A 20,877-nucleotide genomic window follows, 5' to 3' on the forward strand; every position below is an offset into this window, starting at 1 on the left:
CCCAGAATCAAACTGGTCTCCCAAACACTCCCAATTACCCAGCGTTCTCTATTAAAGCAATCTATTCTGCTAGAATATGTTTAAACTATGGCTTCAGGGCATTAAGTCTGGAGATACAGACCAGTTACTAAAAGGAGTTGTATATCTTGTATCGGTTGCCCACATGGCTACAATGTGCCCCAGCCATGCAACACTGTGATGTTTTAAATAAGAAACCCTCCAGCAGGATTCAAACATAATTTATTAACTCATTACTTAATTGATAGCCTTGAACTTAAATGGTTAAATATATGCGTTGCTTAGAAATCCCTATGGCAAATGCTTTTTATTAATTGATTTATATTAACATTAATTATGGATCATTCTAAGCAATTTGGATTTGTGGTTTTATTTTCTTCCTGGATGCATATTAATTTTTTATCTCCACTGTTTTGATGCTTTTCATTGAAATAAGTTCTTTTTCATCGTCGCCATCATTCTTTGATTCTTTTTTTTTTTTAAGATTTTATTTATTTATTTGACAGAGAGAAATCACAAGTAGATGGAGAGGCAGGCAGAGAGAGAGAGAGGGAAGCAGGCTCCCTGCTGAGCAGAGAGCCCGATGCGGGACTCAATCCCAGGACCCTGAGATCATGACCTGAGCCGAAGGCAGCAGTTTAACCCACTGAGCCACCCAGGCGCCCCTCATTCTTTGATTCTGAAAGGTTATGCTCCAGAGAGCAAATATAAATAAAAGTAGATTAATGCCTTATTCATTGCAGTAGCTACCATTTCGAGATAACAATTTCTATATTCATTGTGGTAACAACAGCTCTAACAATTCCAAAATCCATACTAGCTTGACATTTTGGAATATGTTTCTTATTCAGGTCAGTTCCAAGCAGTAGAGGGTGAGAGGGAAGGAGAGGTTCGGCTCCACACATCCATTCAGGATCCAGGGCAATTGCAGTGTTTCCCATCTTTACCACAAGGTCAACTAGGGCCTATGCATCCAGGAAAAAAGAGAGGAGGAGATTTCAGAGGTTTCTTGGATCAGTTTCAGAAGTGAAGTACATCACATATGCCTTCATTCCACTGGCAAGGATTTGATCACTGGCCATACCCCCAACTTTGATAAAATAAATAAAAGCAGTGTCTAGAATCCTATATACTGATTACAACTATGTACATTCAAATGTTCTTTAGGAAAATAACAGGTTGTAGAAAAAGTACTAATAGTTTAAAAACAGTTGCAATAATAATGATCATTTAATAGGTGTCTGAGATGGACAAAGCGCTAACAACTTTACACATATTCTCTCTAATGCTTTCTACTGCCCTGTAAGGTAGATAACTCTGTAGCAGACAGAGTTAGCTGCTAACAGATCTCAGCAGAGAAAATAGGCCCCAACCCCTTCCCACACTGAATCACTGGTGGGTGGGACCAGATACAACTCAATTCTGGCCAATGAGACAGGGAAAGTGAATCAGGGAACTTTCTTCCATATACAATATGGAGCTTTTTGAAGAGAGAGTCCTATTGCCTTTCTGCTCTGGATATGATTATATGAGGCATTATTTTTTATGTAAGGTGTCCATCTTGGGACCATGATTTGACCAGTTTAATAATGGAAAAACAATATACTCAAGTTGGTAAAAAAAAAAGTAAATAAATAAATAAAAATACAGCTTGGACCCCTGATGACATTGGTAAACTTCTCATTGGTTCTACAGTAGCTTATCTTCAGATTTCTTTTTAAGTGATTTTTAATGCCTTTATTGCATAAGCCACATTTGGTTGCGTGTTTTATATTTCAGCTGAGGATAATCCCAAACCATACTTTATATTTCCTTTACAGACCTCATAGTGAGCTCCTACGAAGCGGAACTTGGGTATAAATCCATGTTGCTGTGGCTCTGAAATCCAAGAACTTTCTACCACAATGCAGTGAAATCAAGGCACTCCTTGCTGCCCCCACTACCTCACACATATGCTATAGTAAAGGAAAGAGAATTTGTGCTTTTGCTGCAAGTTATTTTTATACACACACGTGCGTTCACGCACGCACACACACCTGGGGCTTTCGGCAGCCCTAGCCAGTAAGAGCCATTTGCCTCTTACTCCTTGTGATTCTTAGGTGTCTATCAATGTCCTTCATTAATCTGACAAAAGATTTTTCTGCTGCAGGTGTTTACAAAATGTCTGTAAATATTATTCCTTCTTGAAATGTCTCATGATACAATGATCTCATAGGTTGATGTGTGAGAGAGGAGTGGTATCCCCAAAACATGTCTTTTTCTGGATTTGTTTCTGACTCCAGATCACTTGGTTTTGTCAGGTTCAAGGAACTGTACTTGAACCTTCACTACATTCAATGTATTAAATTACTGTATACATGTTTGTGTTTGAAACTACACTTTCTCCAATGCAGCCCTTTAGTTCCATTTGATATTCTCCAACTGTTTGCTTTAAAAAGGAAACAATCTTGTGTTCCTGTGTGCTCAGTTGATTAAGCAGGACTCTTGATTTCAGCTCAGGTCATGATCTCAGGGTCCTGGGATGGAGCCCCATGAAGGCTCTACACAAAGTAGGGAGTCTGCTTGAGAATCTCTCTCTCCCTTTGCCCGCCCCTCTTTTTTTCTCTCTCTCTCTAAAATAAACAAATAAATCTTTAAAAAAAAAAAAAAAAAAAAAGGAAACCTGATAGAAATTTTAAATGGTAGCAGCTCCTTCTGTACTGGGTCCTATCCTTGTGCTTTAATAAAAACACATTTTTGCACTGAAAAGAAAGAAAGAAAGAGAGAAAGAAAGATCTAAAATAGCAGCAGGAAGTATATAGCTAAAAAAACTGTCAGTACTGCCAAAATCACCTTCAGGCAGACTCCTACCCACTGTGTGTCTATGTAACACATTTTTCATTTTTTTCCTCTTCTTTACGACTACATAAATCAGCCTCCTCCCTCTGTTACAGGTCTCTTTTGTTCCCATTTAGTTTCTACTCCCACTTAACTAGAACATGAGAGGTGAGAAGCATAGAGGACAGAACACCACGCAGAGAAGATATTATCTCACTCATGTGAGGAAAAAGGACACTTTGTTGTTTAAGTCCAATGAATTAACCTGAAGGAGATGCTTTGGAGGGCCCCATCTAAGATTAGAAGCTGTGTTGGGTATTTTGGATGTATTGGGATCAAACACTGTGTGATGAGCTTCTGTATATCCTCTACCACCACCTATTGTAGCTGAGAAGCCATGATAAAGGTGAATTCCCCACATACAAAAACATGTCCTACTCCTGAAAGAGCAATTAAGCTCTTGCAAGCAGTCTGCAAAAGGCAAATGGCGCTTCTGAACTTTCTCTTTCCTCTGAATCCAGGGAGTTGACATTAACCTTCAGTCTAAAATCTAAAGCTGTAAAGTAGAAAGACACAATTTAAGTTTATATTTATGTACTAGTCAATAAAACCCAATCACACAGAATGAGAGAGAAAAACACAATTCTTATAAGTTTTGAAATAAAAGCCCCTCAGAAACATTCAATGGAAAAGAATTCAAACTAAAAATCTGGAAATTCAACTTTTAGTTCCTGCTCTATTAGTAGCAACCTATACATCCTTAGAGAGAATACTTAACTTTTCCGACTAGTCTGTTTTCTCTTATGTCAAATGATGGTTGTAATAATAACAAGTTCGTACTCTGCGTGGTGGTTGTAAGCTTTTTCTACATACCTTGATGTAACAACCCTGCGAAGCTGGTTAGACAAATATTATTATCCCCATGTTAGAGATGAGGAAATCAGAGAGTTTAAATGATTTGGCTGAATTTCATACAACTGCTAAATTGTAAGTTGATATTCAAATGTAGGTCTTCTAAGTCTAAAACCAATGGTCTTTCTGCTAAGCCCTATTCAGTGGGAAGACCCCTTCCATGATTCAAAACCTATGATGCTGTGAACAAAATTCCAAGAAAGTGAAATTAAATTTTTTGTGTGTATATACAAAGGTTAAGTCCTTGGTTTTCATTTTCTTATTCTTACCTATTTTATTCTTAGGACAAAGGCCATAGATGTAAAGTGTGAATAAGCTGACGTTCAGAAATAGGAGAAGGGGTTATACAATTACGTAGAGAGAAGAGAGACAGACACACATTCAGAACATGACAAGGGAGCTGTTGAATGTTTCCAAATGAGAATTTTTATAAGCCAAAGAATTATTTTATTTTTTATTTATTTTTTTTTAAAGATTTTATTTATTTACTTGACCGAGAGAGATCACAAGTAGATGGAGAGGCAGGCAGAGAGAGAGAGAGAGAGAAGCAGGCTCCCCCCTGAGCAGAGAGCCCGATGTGGGACTCGATCCCAGGACCCTGAGACCACGACCCGAGCCGAAGGCAGCGGCTTTAACCCACTGAGCCACCCAGGCGCCCCAAAGAATTATTTTATTCCAGTAAATTAGTCTCCTTCTTTTCCTCTTGTGAAAGATGTCTTAAGTACTTTGATTAAAGGATTGTTTAATTATCCCCCACTATTCCATCACAGGCATTTTTTTTTTTAAGATTTTATTTATTCGTCAGAGAGAGAGAGAGAGTGAACACAACTACGGAGAGCAGCAGGCAGAGGGAAAAAGCAGGCTCCCTGCTGAGCAAGGAGCCTGATGTGGGACTTGATCCTAGGACCCTGGGATCATGAACTGAGCCAAAGGCAGATGCTTAACTGATTGAGCCACCCAGGCATCCCTCCATCACAGGCATTTTTATTACCTCAAAAGAAAATCCTGCTGTGAATTGGACTGTATAGCATAAGCAGTTACTATTACAAATGTCTTCCCTCTTCAGTCATAATCCTCTTGGGATCTACTAAAGTGATACAATGAAGTAAGTTAGCATGCTTTTTTTTTTTTAATTTTTTTTATTAACATATAATATATTATTTCCCCCAGGGGTACAGGATTGTGAGTGTTGCCTATTCTAAGAGAAAGAACCGGTATGTAAGATTTATGAGAGTTCTAGAATGGACGGTTAGAATGGAGGTGGGAAAGAGTATATTACTTACTTCCTTTGTGAACTTACTTAATCTTTTTCTATACAGATGTAAAATACCTAAAATGAATTTGAGGCAGATTGGAGTAAAATAATACCCACATAATTAAAACGTTATAATCGAAATAAAAACAACTTTATTTTTCTCTCCATTTTCATTTTCAAGGGAAAGTTAAAGTGATAGTGTCTGACTTCTGAAAGCAAATAATAGTAGAAACATATAGTGTGTCTTAAATACACATTTTAAACTGTATTAAATATAAGTTTAATTAAGTTTAATACAGTAAACTAAATAAATTAAATAGAAGTTTAAAATATATTCCTTGTTGCTCTTTTTCGTGGCGCCTCGGAGGCGTTAGGCTGCTTCAGGATGAAGCTGAACATCTCTTTCCCAGCTACTGGCTGCCAGAAACTCATTGAAGTGGACGATGAACGCAAACTTCGAACCTTTTATGAGAAGCGTATGGCCACAGAGGTTGCTGCGGACGCCCTCGGTGAAGAATGGAAGGGTTATGTGGTCCGAATCAGTGGTGGCAATGACAAACAAGGCTTCCCCATGAAGCAGGGTGTCTTGACCCATGGCCGTGTCCACCTGCTGCTGAGTAAGGGGCATTCCTGCTACAGACCAAGGAGGACGGGAGAGAGAAAGCGCAAACCTGTTCGGGGTTGCATCGTGGATGCTAATCTCAGTGTTCTCAACTTGGTCATTGTAAAGAAAGGAGAGAAGGATATTCCTGGACTCACTGATACTACTGTGCCTCGACGCCTGGGGCCCAAAAGAGCCAGCAGAATCCGCAAACTCTTCAATCTCTCTAAAGAAGATGATGTCCGCCAGTATGTTGTGAGAAAGCCCTTAAACAAAGAAGGTAAGAAACCTAGAACCAAAGCGCCCAAGATACAGCGTCTTGTTACTCCACGTGTCCTCCAACACAAACGTTGGCGTATTGCTCTGAAGAAACAGCGCACTAAGAAAAACAAGGAAGAGGCTGCAGAATATGCTAAACTTTTGGCCAAGAGAATGAAGGAGGCCAAAGAAAAACGCCAGGAACAGATTGCCAAGAGACGGAGGCTGTCCTCTCTGAGAGCTTCTACCTCTAAGTCTGAGTCCAGTCAAAAATGAGATTTTCTAAGAGTGACAAATAAATAAGATCAGACATTAAAAAAAATATATATATATATATATTCCTTGTTTTACTAATAGTCTACTGATATGACTGAATAAGATGAGCAAATCGGGGTTTTGTTTCTCTGATACCATCAATGTTGTCAACAAATTTATGAAAAAGTGTTAAGTACCTAATTGCAGAAGTCAACATCCATAAGGATTACAATTTATTTAAAAGTTGAATAGACCTGGTCCTTATCGTCATGAAACTTAAATGAAACCAATAGGTCAAATGAGATGTGGGCATCTCTTCTATGGTTATCAAGGAAGGCTTTGTGGATGAGCTTTGTTTTCAGTTTTTATCTTTTTTAATTTTTTTAAAATTTTTTTTCAGTATTCCGAGATTCATTGTTTATGCACCACACCCAGTGCTCCATGCTCTCCTTAATACCCACCACCAGGCTCACCCAACCCCCACCTCACTCCTCTAAAACCCTTAGTTTGTTTCAGAGTCCACAGTCTTTTATGGTTTCTTTCCCCCTCTGATTTCCCCCAACTCACTTCTCTCCTTCTCCCAATGTCCTCCGTGTTACTCCTTATGCTCCAGAAAGAGTTTTTAAATAAGGGGAAGAATATGTAGAATAAATGGTGCTTATTAAATGGCATTGCTTTAGAGAGATTCAAGGGTGGCAGTGATTGAACTAGTCTAGCATTGGTTGGCCACCAGTGGAATAACTATCTTCTCATCTCTGGTAGGAAGTGAAGATGGGGAATAAGCATGGAAAGTCTGCCTTCTAAAAGCTTCAGGGGGCGCAGCCCAAACTACTTTTCTAAAGAGATCTGGCTCTACCCATACACATAAAGTTCATAAAGGGTGAAAAAAAGGAACAGATCAATCATAGCAGTTTGATTAAGATAAATAACAAAATGCAGATAACTTAATGACAGTCAAATGTCTGCCAAATTTTCCCTTTCTAAAGTATGCATATTAGCCAATTTTAATCCAGCTGGTGAAATAGATGATTTAAGTCATCCTAATTATTAGAATGCTGGTAATGATGTAAAATGATATAAGCCATTCTGATTAGCCTGAAGCTATAAAGGATAAAAAGAAATAAAGTATTAATAAAATGGCAAGTCAAACATTTGTTGTAATCTGGGTTAGCAAGGTAATGTCAGATCTAGTCCACATTTTCAGTGTAGTAATGTAGGATTTTGTTTCTTCCTATATTCATTTCCAGACTTAGAAAATATTTAGCTACTTCTTAATTTTGTAGTTTTAAAACACAGAGATCTCTAAGGGGAGAGAAATGAACTCCATCTTACTCTCCCAAAGTAATTCTCATATAAAGTCTGCTGAAACACTAATATTTCTGATTATCTCTTTGAAAAGATTCATTATTTCAGAATTGTTAGCCAAGCCTAATAAAATCCCTCTAAATTTATCTCTCTGACCATAGCCTCCTACTCTTTTATTTTTTTTAAGACTCCTTCATTCCAACTTCATTATTTCCTACCTCCCATGGAGAGCTCCAATCCCACAATCCCTCTCTTGATCTAATTTATCAGTTTTCTACCACCATATCCAGCCAAGACAGACCCAGTGGTCTTCAATTCCACCATACCGTCTACAGAATTTTAGACAACTTTTTCTTCACCCATAGATCAATCCAATGATCTACTATGTATGCTCCTACATGTGGCAGCCAGGGGGACTGCTGCCAGAATAAATAGATGATCTCCTACTGCAGCCACTTAGTGCCACTCAGAAATACCTTTTCCCTGCCCCTGGTCAATCCACGCTTTCATTTACACCGTGATTGTCAGTATAACCTTGCCACTCTTACTCACCCTTCCATGCATTCCCCGAATGATGGCACTTGTCCCACTTAGAGAAAATAGAGACCATTTCTCAGCTTCAAGACCTCCCAGCCTACAGACTTATTTACACACTTTCCAGATTTACACTTATTTTCCTCCCAGCTGAGGCCAATTTTCTTGTGAATGTTCTGGATTCTTATCTTATTTCCTAAGTGACCTAGTTCTAGCAGTTGGTCACCATTGTCCTACCCTCCCACTTCTTCACCCCGTCTCTTTGCACTTCCTTTTCCTATACTTAGAAACTTGCACAGTGTTCTCCATCTAACAAAAAATAACAATATATTAAAATAAAATAAACACCTCCCCCAATAAAATATTCCCCCATTCCAGGAAATTCAGCTTTTCTCCTAGCCTTCTTGTTTTCCCCTCTTTACCAAAATGATTATTTTTTAAATAATGCCTATTTCTATCATCAGGATAGAAATTCAGTCTCATTATTTTTAAATGAAAAAACAAATAGAAAAATCATAGTTAAATGCAGTTAATACTTTTCAACATCCATGTAGTCTTTTAAATTATTATCTTTTAAATTATAATAATAAAAATAGGTAAATTCATATATATTGATTTTTATATCCTTTTTAAAATTTTTTTATTATTTTTTAAAAGATTTATCCACCCATTTTAGAAAGAGAGAAAGAGCATGAGTGGGAGGGGCAGAAGGAGAAAGAATCTCAAGCAGATTCTCATGCACCAGTGCATGGCCTGATCCCACAACCCTGAGATCACAATCTGAGCTGAAGCCAGGAGTCAGATATTCAAAGCAACTGTGCCACCCAGACACTCCTATATCCTTTTTTAAATTAACAAAATAATAAGGATTTATGGACAAGATGGTTCAGTGAATCTAAACACAAAATCACCAAAAATAAAATATAAAAAAATAGAAAATTTAAAATGTTAAGCCAGCAAATCATATATTTAACAAGAGATTAATATCCAGAATATATGAAGAATTCCTATGACTCAACAACAGCAAAGAAAACTCCACTAAAAAATGAGCATCTGTCTGGAAGTCCACTCAAAAAAAAAAAAAAAAAAAAAAAAAGCACAGAATTGAATAGACATTTTTCCAAAGAATATATATGTATATGGCCAATAACCACATAAAAAGATGTTCAACCCCACACTAACCATGGAAATGCAGATCAAAACTGCAGTAAGATGCCACCTCACATACATTAGAATGGCTCCTATCCAAAAAAACAAAAAAAAAACAAAAAACCAGAAAATTACAAGTGTTGGTGAGGATGTAGAGAAATTGGAACCCTTATACATTATTAATGGGAATGTAAAATGGTATAGCTGTTGTGGAAAACAAGATTACAGTTCCTCTAAAAATTAAAAACCACATGGTTCAGCAATCCTACTTCTGGGTATATACCCAAAAGAACTGAAAACAAGAACTTGAACAGATATTCATATACCTGTGTTCATAACAGCATTATTCATAATAGCTAAAAAGTAAAAGAAACTCAAGTGTCCATCAGTGAATAAATAGAAAAAATGTGCTACGTGTATACAATGGAATATTATTCAGCCTTAAAAAGCAAGGAAATTCTGACTCCTGTTGAAACGTGAGTGAATCTTGAAGATATAGTGCTAGGTAAAACAAACCAGGTACAAAAGTGTAAGTACTGTATGTTTCCACTTGTATGAAGTACCCATAACAGGCAAATTCATAGAGACAGGAAGTAGAATGGTGGTTTCCAGGGACTGGGGAGGGAGGAATGGGAAGTGATTTTTTTTAATGGGTACAGAGTTCAATTTTGGACTATGACAATAGTTCTGGAGATGGCATGGTGGTAATAATTGAACAATGCAAATGTAATTAATATCAATGAACTGTGCAATTAAAAATGACTAGAATGGTAAATTTTATATTACAGGTATATATTTACCATAATTTTTAGGAATTAAAATTCCACAAATATAACTATGAACTGGGATGGACAAGGATGGGAGAGAGAGAGAGAAAGGGAAGGATGGAAGGAAGTGAGAAGGGAAGAAGGAAGACAGACACGGTGCGCTTGAGCTCTGCCTTCAGCTCAGGTCATGATCCCAGGGTCCTGGGATCAAGCCCCACATCGGGCTCCCTGCTCAGGAGGGAGCCTGCTTCCTCCTCTCTCTCTCTGCCTGCCTCTCTGCCTACTTGTGTTCTGTCAAATAAATAAATAAAATCTTTAAAAACATAAAATAAAAATAAAAGTTATATATCTATACAGTGTAATTTTATTCAATAATATAAAAACTATTAGCTTCTGATTCATACAACAAAATGAGTGAATCTCAAAAACATCATACTGAGTGAAAGAAGTCTTACACAAAATTATATACCATCCCATCAATATAAAATTCTACAACATGCAAAGTTAGTTGGAAAAAAAAGATCAGAACAATCTTTGTCTCTGAAGGGAGAGGAAATAGGGATTTCCCAAGAAAGGGCATGAGTCAACTTTCCAGGGTAATGGTCATGTTGTATGTACATAGAGTTTTAAGTAGCTCAAGAATGTGTTTTTAGTGGATCTCATAAGTTACTTAAGATTGTGCATTCATGGTCACGAGGTGGTGCACTCCAGGACACCCCTGGTTAGCACTCACCATAGCTCTAGGCTTTGTAACAGGTTGACACAATGCAAAGCACCCCGGAACTCTCTAGGCTTATCCCACTTCAGCTTTAGGTGGCTTGAGAAGGCACACTTGGCTCAGAGTACTCTGGAACCACCCAGCTAAAGTCTGCTCAGAGCCAGCCACCCTGCCAGGATGACCCCTATGAAAAGCACACCAGGAAACCCCTAGCCTGCATTCATTCTAGCTACTCCACCAGGGCATCCATTCTCAGAGTACCTAGAACACCTCTATCTGCACCAGCCTCAGCTCCAGTTGCCCAGCCAGGCACTCCCCTGCACTGAGCACCCCAGAACACCCTCACTTGTACCCAATTCAGTTTCAGCTGTCCTGCCAAGACACATGTGTCATGGATGGCCTACGGACAACACTGGCCCACACCCACTTTAACTTGAGCTCTTCTGCCAGCATGTGCCCTGTGTGGAGTGCCCCAGGACCCTCCAGGCCTGCATCCAACCCTGGCTCCAACCACCCTTTCAGAGCCCCCTCTGTGTGGAGAGTCCTAAAACACCCAAGTTTACACCAACTTCCACTTCAGCTATCCTGCCAGGGCTCCCTCAGCACAGGAAGCCCAGGGACTTCCCAGCCCACCCTGCATCTCAGCTTTAGCCACCCTGCTGGGGCTCCATATATGCAGAAAGCCCTGGAACACCCTGGCTTGTGTCCACTTTAACTTTAGATGTTCTGCCAAGGCATCCACTGCATGAAGAGCCCAGGAACAGCTCTGATCTATGCTCACTTCAGCTTTAGCTGTCCTGCTAGGGACCCCACTACATGGAGAGCCCCATGACACCCAGACTACACCAGTCATAGCTCTAGCTAGCCAGCAAAATTCACCAAGCACACACAGTCTACATAGGCGATGACCATATACAAGACCATTCCTTCAGGTTTAGGAGAAGTAGCTGTTCTGCCTAACCTACAGAAACAAACATAGAATGTTATACAAAATGGGGAGACAGAGGAATATGCCCCAAAAGAAAGAACAAGATAAAACCTCAGTAAAAAGAAAAAATAATAAATGCCATGGGGATAAGATATAGTGTGGTGGAATGGATAAATAAACAAGAAAAATTTATTTGCCATGTGCATGAGACTCACCTCAGAACTAAAGACACATACAGACTGAAAATGAAAGAATGGAAAAATATTTACTATGCAAATGAAGGTAAAAAAAAAAAACTGGGGTAGCAATACTTAGACAAGTCAACTTCTAAACAAAGACTATATAACAAGAGACAAAGAAGGGCATTACATAATGATAAAGTGATCAATCCAACAAGAGAATACAACAATTGTAAATATCTACTCACCCAACACTGTAACACTAAATATATAAAGTAAATATTAACAGGCATAAGATGGTAATATATTAATGGTAATCAACACCTCCACTTACATTAATGGATAGATCACCCGGGCATAAAATCAATAAGGAAATATTGTCTTTGACACTTTGGCACATTAGACATAACAGATATATATAGAAACTTCTACCTAAAACCAGAACAATACACATTCTTTTCAAGTACGCATGGAACATTCTCCAGAATAGATCACATGTTAGGCTACAAAACAAGCCTCAATCAATTTAAGAAGATCAAAGTCATACCATACACCTTTTATGTTCAAATTGTATGAAACTAGAAATCAATCACAAGAAATAAACTGGAAATAACACAAACACATAGAAGCCAAACAATATGATACTAAACAGCCAACAGGTCAACAAAGCAATCAAAGAAGAAATTTAAAAAATACATGGAGACAAGAGACAATGAGAACACAACGGTCCAAAATCTTTGAGATGCAGTGAAGGCAGGATGAAGAGAGAAATATATGGCAATACAAGCCTATCCCAAGAAACAAGAAAAAGTGAAAATAAACAATCTACCTTTATACCTAAAACAAGTGGGGGGGGAGGGGAACCCAAGAAGGAAGTAAATAATAAATATCAGATTATAAATAAATGAAGGAGAAATAAGCCAAAAAATTAAATCAGAAATGAAAGAGAAGTAACAACTGATACCATAGAAATATAAAAGATTATAATAAAATACTGAAAAAAATTACATGCCACAAATTGGACAACCTAGAAGAAATGAATGGAATGAAAATTCCTAGAAACAATATCCCCAAATTGAATCAGAATGAAATAGAAAACATGAATAGACCAGTAACTAGTAAGGAAATTAAATCAATAAAACAAACAAACAAACAAAAAAACAAAAAACTACCCCCCAAAAATGGCTTTACAGGTGAATTTAAAAAAGAATAATAATATTCTTCTCAAACTCTTAAAAAAATAAAAGAAGAAGGAAAGCTTTCAAATACATTTTATAAGGTCACTATTACCCTGATACCAAAACCAGATAAAAATACCACACACACACAAAAAGCTACAAGCCAATATCTCTGATGAGGATAGATGCAAAAATCCTCAACAAGGGGTGCCTGGGTGGCTCTGTCACTTACATGTCCACCTTTGGCTCAGGTCATGTTTCCAGACCATCAGTCTCCCTGCTCAGCTGGGAGTCTGCTTCTCCCTCTCCCTCTGCCCCTCCCCTGCTTATGCTCACTTTCTCTGTGTGTCAAATAAATAAATTAAATATTTTTAAGAATTTGTTTTAGAATCCTCAACAAAATATTAGCAAACCACATTCAACAATACATTAAAAAGATTATCCCCACCACTTGGGATTTATTTCAGGAATATAAGATGACTTAATATTTGTGTATCAGTCAATGTGATATACCACATTAACAAAACAAAGGATAAAAATCATATGGTTATCTCAATACATGCAGAAAAAGCATTTGACAGAATTCAACACCCATTCATGATAAAAATCTCAATAAAGTGGGTTTAGAGGGAACACACCTCAACATAATAAAGGCCATTTATGAGAATTCATCAGTTAACATCAAACTTGAGAGCTTTTCCTCTGAGATTGGGAATAAAACAAGGATGCCCGCTCTTACATCTTTTATTCAACACTGTACTGGAACTCCTAGCCACAGCAATCAGACAAGGAAAAGAACTAAAACACATCCAAATTCGTAAGGAAGAAAATAAACCTGTTATCTTTGCAGATGACATGACACTATACATAGAAAATCCTAGAGATTCCAAAAAACTATTAGAATTGAACTATGAATTTAGGAAAGATGCAGCATACAAAATTAAAATACAGAATTCTGTTGCATTTCTATACATTAATAATTACGTAGCAGAAAGAAAAGTTTAAAAAAAAAATACCATTTACAATTGCACCAAAAGTAATAAAATAGAAATAAACGTAACCAAGAACGTGAAAAACCTATACTCTGAAAACTTAAGACATTGATGAAAAAAATTGAAGAAGACATGAACAAAAAGGAAAATATTCCATGTTCATGGATTGGGAGAACAAATATTGTTAAAATGTCCTTACTACCCAAAGCAATCTACAAATTCAATGCAATCCCTATCGAAATACCAATAGCCTTTTTCAGAAAACCAGAACAAATAATACTAAAATGTGTATGGAACCACAAAAGACCCCAAATAGCCAAAGCAATCTTGAGAAAGAAAAAGTTAGTAGTATCACAGTTCTAAGTTTCAAGATATACTATAAAGCTGTAGAAATCCAAACAGTATGATACTGGCATAAAAATAGAGAAATAGATCATGGAACAGGATCAAGAGCCCAGAAATAAATCCACACTTATACAGTCAATTAATCTTTGACAAATGAGGCAAGAATATATAATAGGGAAAAGATAATTTCTTCAATGAATGGTACAAGGAAAGCTGGACAGCTACATGCAAAAGAATGTAACCGGACCACTTTCTTACACCATACACAATAATAAACCCAATAAAGATTAAAGACCTAAATGTGAGATCTGAAACCATAAAAATCCTAGCTAAGAACACGGGCAGTTATTTTTCTGACATCAACCATAGCCACATTTTTCTAAATATTTCTCCTAAGGCAAGGGAAACAAAGGCAAAAATAAACCATTGGAACTACATCAATATAAATGTTTGCACAGTAGAGGAAACCATCAACAAAACAACAAGGCAATCTACTAAAGAGCAGAAGATATTTGCAAATGATATATCCAATAAGGGGTTAGTATCCAAATATATAAACAACTATACAACTCAACACCAAAAACAAAAACAAACAAACAAACAAAACAACAACAAAAAAACCACAAACAAACAAACCACTACACACAAAAAAAAATCCAATCTGATTTAAAAATGGGTAGAAGACCTAAATAGACATCTTTCCAAAAAGACATACAGATGGCCAAGAGATACATGAAAAGATGCTCAACATCACTAATCATCAGGGAAATGTAAATCGAAACCACATTGAGGTATCATAATAACCAAATTCAAAAGGACAAGAAATAAAAATTGTTGGAGAGAATATAGAGAAAAAGAAACACTGGTACACTATTGGGAATGTGAATTGGTACAGCCACTGTGGAAACCAGTATGACATTTCCTCAAAAAATTGAAAATACCATATGATCCAGTAATTCCACTACACGGTATTTGCCCAAAGAGAAGGAAAACATTCATTTGCTATTTGCACCTCTGTATCTATTGCAGCATTATTTAAAATAGCCAAGATATGGAAGAAACCTATGTGTCCATTGATAGACAAATGGATAAGAAAGATGTGGTACACACACACACACACACACACACACACAGGCACTCCTCTTACAGGTTTTAAACATGGGTGGTTGGGGCACCTAGGTGGCTCAGTCGTTAAGTGGCTTCCTTTGGCCCAGGTCATGATCCCAGGGTCCTAGGATGGAGCCCCACATCGGGCTTCCAGCTCAGCAGGAAGCCTGCTTCTCCCTCTCCCACTCCCCCCGCTTGTGTTCCCTTTCTTTCTGTGTCTCTCTCTATCAAATAAATAAATTAAATCTTTAAAAAAAAATAAGTGGGTGATCCATCTTGTACTTTAGGAAAGACCACTCTGGAAATAATGTGAAAAAGAAATTTCCAGAATGAAGTTTGTTGCAATAGCCCAGATAAGGGGTAAGAGTAGCCTGAATTGAGCTAATGGAGGTACAGGTGGTGAGGAAGCATTGGATTGGTAAACTATTTGGGAGGTAAGGTTCATGAGATAAAATGGACAGAGTTGGTGATTGAGTAGATGTGTGGAGTGAGAGAAAGAGAAGAATTGAGGGTGATCTTAAAGGTTCTGAGTGAATGATGATAGAATATAAAAAAGTGAAGGCAAGTTTTAGGAGAGAAAATGTATACCATTGGGGAAATGTTTATCCTTTAATGCCTATATGGAATGCCCTGGTGGACCTGCTCAGAAGGCTACTGAACATAAAATCTGGGCGCTGGTAAGGTAGTTAGCATGGATTGATTGATTTTTACATTTACTTTTTATCATTTACTCAAATTCTAATTTATTCCAAAGAGGATTTTGGAGATAACAGTTAATATATGATGAAAGCCATCAAACTGGATGTGACCTAGTATACTAATAGCCCCTTTCACACATACAGTTGTGTTTTTATGGGGATACAGTCTGGGTGTCAGTGGTGTAATAGAATGCTAAAGAAGAAGTTTGGAAATGAGGTTGCTGATTCCAGGTTCCCCACCAGCCATGTGATTCTGAGCAACTTACTTAAGCTCTCAGAGGTCTCTGATGTGAGAAAGCTGAACCATTTGATTTCTTTGATACCTTCCAGTTCTCCAGTGGGAATTTTCTTTGGGCTCTACTTCATGATACATAGGCAGGCCCATTTCTTCTCTTTAGTTACCTCCACTTGGCCACCGAGGTACTAATTAACACTTCAACTTGAGAAGGAAAGGAAAGTAAAAATGTGGTTGCTCTTTCCTGTATGTGATGATAAGAGGACATTAAAAGGTAAAGACTGATTGCTGGGAGGTGGGGGGGGGGGGTAGGGATAGGGTGGCTGGGTTATGGACATTGCAGAGGATATGTGCTATGGTGAGTGCTATGATGATTCACAGACCTGTACCCCCAGGACAATTAAGACATTATATGTTAATAAAGATAATTTTAAAAAATAATTTTAAAAATAATTTTTTTTTAAATGTAAAGACTGACATCACTAAAATTGGTGTTTGCACCCTGAGGCTTGGTTTTATATAGACTTACTCTATCCCATAATGTCATAGACCATGTAAATCCAGCTCCACACCAAGAAAGAACATTTAAAGCAGTTTTCTTTAAAAGATAATTAAGGGTATCCTTATGCTGTGCTCTTCTGTATATTCCTATAGAAATCACAGTGTCTTCCAATTATAACAAGAGTTTTCAGACAACTGTAGAGTCTAAGTTTCAAGAAATAAAATAATCAAACATCCACACAACCAAGCACAAAGCTCTCTTTTTAAATATGAGTAAGAACATGACTTACAATCACTTACAACCTAAGTGACCTTACAACGATCACTGTGACCTAACACAGTAGAGATTAAGCTTCACAGAACAATAAAGATGCATGGAACAAAATGTTGAGCAAAATTCTTGGGAAATCCCCAGCACAGTCAGCCTGCTATATTCAAGCCATGACAAATTTCACGGTACATCAGTTTGGATTGTACTTGTCCAATGCCTGCAATTCTCTTCCCCTTTCCTGTTTGGAAAATGTTTATACCCACTGTTCTCAAGCTTGAGTGTGTATTAAATCCCATGGAGGGCTTATTAAATACAAACTGCTGGTGCCTTCCCTCAGAGATCATGATACACTAAGTCTGGAAAGGCCCAAGAACTGGCATTTCTAACAAGTTTCCAGATAATCCTGCTGCTGCTGGTCCAGGAACCATCCTTTAAGAGCCATTGGCCTTACACCTACTTCTATTTCAAAATCCCAGCTTAAACCCCACTCCTGAATGAAGATGGGGTGGAGAGGGCAAGGGTTTCACCTTCTTCTTCTTTCCCCAGAGACTATAGACAGCTTGATGTTAGAGCTACATTACAGTTCTAGCCTTGCTTCTGCTCTCGGTGTCTGTCTCCACCATGCACCCACCAAGATCCCTTGTGAGCTCCTGAAAGGTAGGCCCAAATCTTACTTATACTTTCATATTTCCTGGTATCTAGAGCAGTGTCTGTCCCCCCCAGACACTTAATAAACAGACTTGGGAAAAAATATATAGAAATTAACCAAAGAATGACTGTGAAAGCACTTTTAAAGTCAAAGTGCTACGAAAAACATGTTGCAAATGAATCTCCTCAAGATCTGGTTAAAATGCAGATTCTGATTTGAGAAGTTGGGGGTGGGACCTGAGAGTCTGAATTTCTAACAAGTTCCATGTGAAGCTAATACTGTTCATACACCACACTTTACCTTTGAAGGCCATGTAACAGTGGTTCCCAGCTTTGACTGAACATTAGAATTACCCAGGGATATTTGACAAAACCGTATCTGACCCACTTCCCAGACCAGCTCAGTCAGAATCTCTGGGTGTGAGGCCCAGGCATCAGGGTCTTTTAAAAGCTCCTCAGTAATTCTAAAGCACAACCAGAGGTAAGAGCTGCTGATGTCTAAATCCCCACACAAGATCTGGTCAAATTATGTAAATCCAAATATGTACAGTCCAAATTATTGGAGTTTCACCCTATTTTTAACTGTATTTATTTTGATAATACCAAATACATCATTTTATTCTCATTCAGGCACTTATTTAACATGGTATCATATCCTTATCCAGTAGATATCATTATCTAAAAGTCAGACAGGAAAGAAATTTCTGACAGCTTTTAAGATAAAGCTTCACTTAATGTTTCTCAAACTACCATGTTAAAAAAAATAAATATTTAGACAATTATAAGTATGATAGTGGCTCAGTAAGCTAACCACCTGAAACTTGATTTCAGCTCAGGTCCTGATCTCAGGGTTGTGAGTTCAAGCACCACACTGAGTCCTAGCGTGGAGCCTATTAGAAGGGAAGGCATGTGAAGAGAGGGAAAGGGAAGGGAAGGGAAGAAAGAAGGGAGAAAGGAAGGAAAGAAGAGAAAGAAATAGAGCAATGTATCCCCAAAGAAAGTGCTATCAACATTAATAGATGTCAAATGCCAGAATGCTGACTTCCAGAGTAGACCACTGTTTTCAGTCTTTCTTAAAGAAGAAGAGTCAGGTTTGGTTTTTTTAATCTATTTTTTTTAAATTATCAAATAAAAATCCATATTTGTGCAGATAAGTTAGAGAGAGTTCTTTCACACTACAAAAGATCTTATACATACTTTCAGCTATTAAGCCACCAGAATGTTTTAAAAATATTGTCCAACCTGCATCTCGAGTTTCTACCAACTTTTCACAAATATGTCTGTGCCATAATATGAAGAAAGACTATATAGTTGACTTTAATCTTGGGGTTTAAAAAAGCAACCCAGGGGCACCTGGGTAGCTCAGTTGGTTTGGCATCTGATTCTTGGTTTTGGCTCAGGTCATGATCTCAGAGCCATGGGATTAGCCCACATTGGGCTCCATGCTCGGCAGTGAGTCAGCTAGAGATTCTCTCTCCCTCTCCCTCTGCAGCTCATACTCTCTCTCTCTCTCAAAATAAATAAACAAAATCTTTTAAAAAATAAACAACAACAACAACAAAGAAGGTGCAGTCCAGATAATAGTAAACTTTTCCAGCACTAGGGTGATTTGTTTTAACATTGCTCTAGACATAGGCTATATAATCCATCCCAGGTCCCTGACTCCCAGGTTCCAGGCAGCAAGTTCCAGAGTCACCCCTTACCAGAATGTGCCTTAAAATGTGATATATACCGTACTAGACAGAGATACTGGCCAATGCTCCAGACTCTAGTGTTCTGTAGATGAGTCTCAGAATGACAAAGAAAACCTCAATTATGTTTCTGGACAAACCAAAGTTGAGTGCTTGAAATCAAGCCTATTGTAGTCTTCTTATCTTTTAAGAATAAAAGATTGAAATGAAAAGCTTTGAAAGACTAATAGCTGAAATTCTTTATTAAGTACAATTCTTATGATGTTGTTTTTCTGATAATCCCAACTATCCAGGCAATTGTAATCATCAAAGATATATTTAAAACAGCATGATTTACATATTAAAAAGGGCAAGAATGGTGCCAAGTTTAATAAATTGTGCTATTATGTAAATAACCACCTGACAGAAAGAAAAAGTGCCCCCAAAAAGCCGAAGAGCTATCTATACATAAATTTCCTAGTGGGATGAAATTCTTACTAATATGCCTGAACTTAAAACAAAACAAAAAATGACTTGACCATATTAAGAAAAGACATTATGAAATCTAAGATCTGACTTTTAGTCCCTCCAGTTAACTCAACACTTTAAAATCTGGTTTCTAGTTTATCTCTTTTCTAAAACTTTTCTAAGATCATCAATGGCATCCCACAGAAAACAGAAGAGGTACCAGAAATCTGGAGAACACAATTTCTTATTATCAACAAAGGGAAGAATATGACTTTTTTCAAACTAAAGTGGATGGTAGGTATGTCTGTCATTATTCTAGGAAATATTCTCGAATGGATTATTTAAAAGGCAGTAAGCACTGAAAGAGGAAATGGTAATCACAAGGAACCACCCTGAATTCAAGAACACCCATGACAAGTTTTTTTGCTCTTTTTTCCTAAAATTAGTGGTGTGGTAGGGGATCACAAAGCTGCTCTACATATTACAAATATGCATTTCAGGAATGATGATATCTTTGCAGACCAATGGATAAAGGACTGTTTAAAAGCATAGTAGAGCAAACCCAAAGAATGCTGAATTATGAGTCAAAGTCACCCCAGAAAGATATTTCTAAAAGCATTCAGCAGAGCTTTATCCTTGTCCCTAACTAGTTAGTGCTTTTATTGGCAATTTAAATGAGGGTATTCGTGGTCCAATGATCAAATTTTCAGACAGCGTGAAGACAAAAAAAAATCAATAATGGTAAATGATTGAATTAGAGCACAAAAAGGTCACAACCATCTACACCAACAGGCAAGATCTAACTAGACTGAGTTGAATGGGATAAACTTTGATTTCCCCAGTCCAGCTAATCTACCACCTCCTGGACCAGAACCAAAAACATGGATCTCTCAGGGCCAACAGTTGGAGGAACATGCTAGTTGGGAAAAAATTCCAGAAGAGAGTTTAGCACAAGGCCTGGAACATAGTAAATGCTCCAAAACACTAATTATTACATCTTGATTATTCATTATTCTCTTTACCTCATCAGGTTCTGCCAGGAAAACAAATCTACCTTTTAAACATGTT

General features: G+C 37.5%; 1 long non-coding RNA gene and 1 pseudogene across 2 annotated transcripts in view; both read left to right on the forward strand.

The window, feature by feature from the left end:
- LOC309868180 overlaps positions 1-1,983 on the forward strand; it is a 55,789-nt gene extending 53,806 nt beyond the window's left edge. Inside the window, exon 4 of the long non-coding RNA XR_014313560.1 lies at positions 1,839-1,983. This is a non-coding gene — a long non-coding RNA (uncharacterized lncRNA). The remainder of the gene's footprint in view (positions 1-1,838) is intronic.
- Positions 1,984-5,345: 3,362 nt separating this feature from the next.
- On the forward strand, positions 5,346-6,177 carry LOC309868178 (small ribosomal subunit protein eS6 pseudogene; annotated as a pseudogene). Its single transcript has one exon. The product of its transcript is annotated as a small ribosomal subunit protein eS6 pseudogene (transcript).
- The last annotated feature ends 14,700 nt before the right edge of the window (positions 6,178-20,877 follow it).

The sequence above is a fragment of the Mustela nivalis genome (genome assembly GCF_964662115.1).
Source record: "Mustela nivalis genome assembly, chromosome: 6".
Taxonomy (NCBI): domain Eukaryota; kingdom Metazoa; phylum Chordata; class Mammalia; order Carnivora; family Mustelidae; genus Mustela; species Mustela nivalis.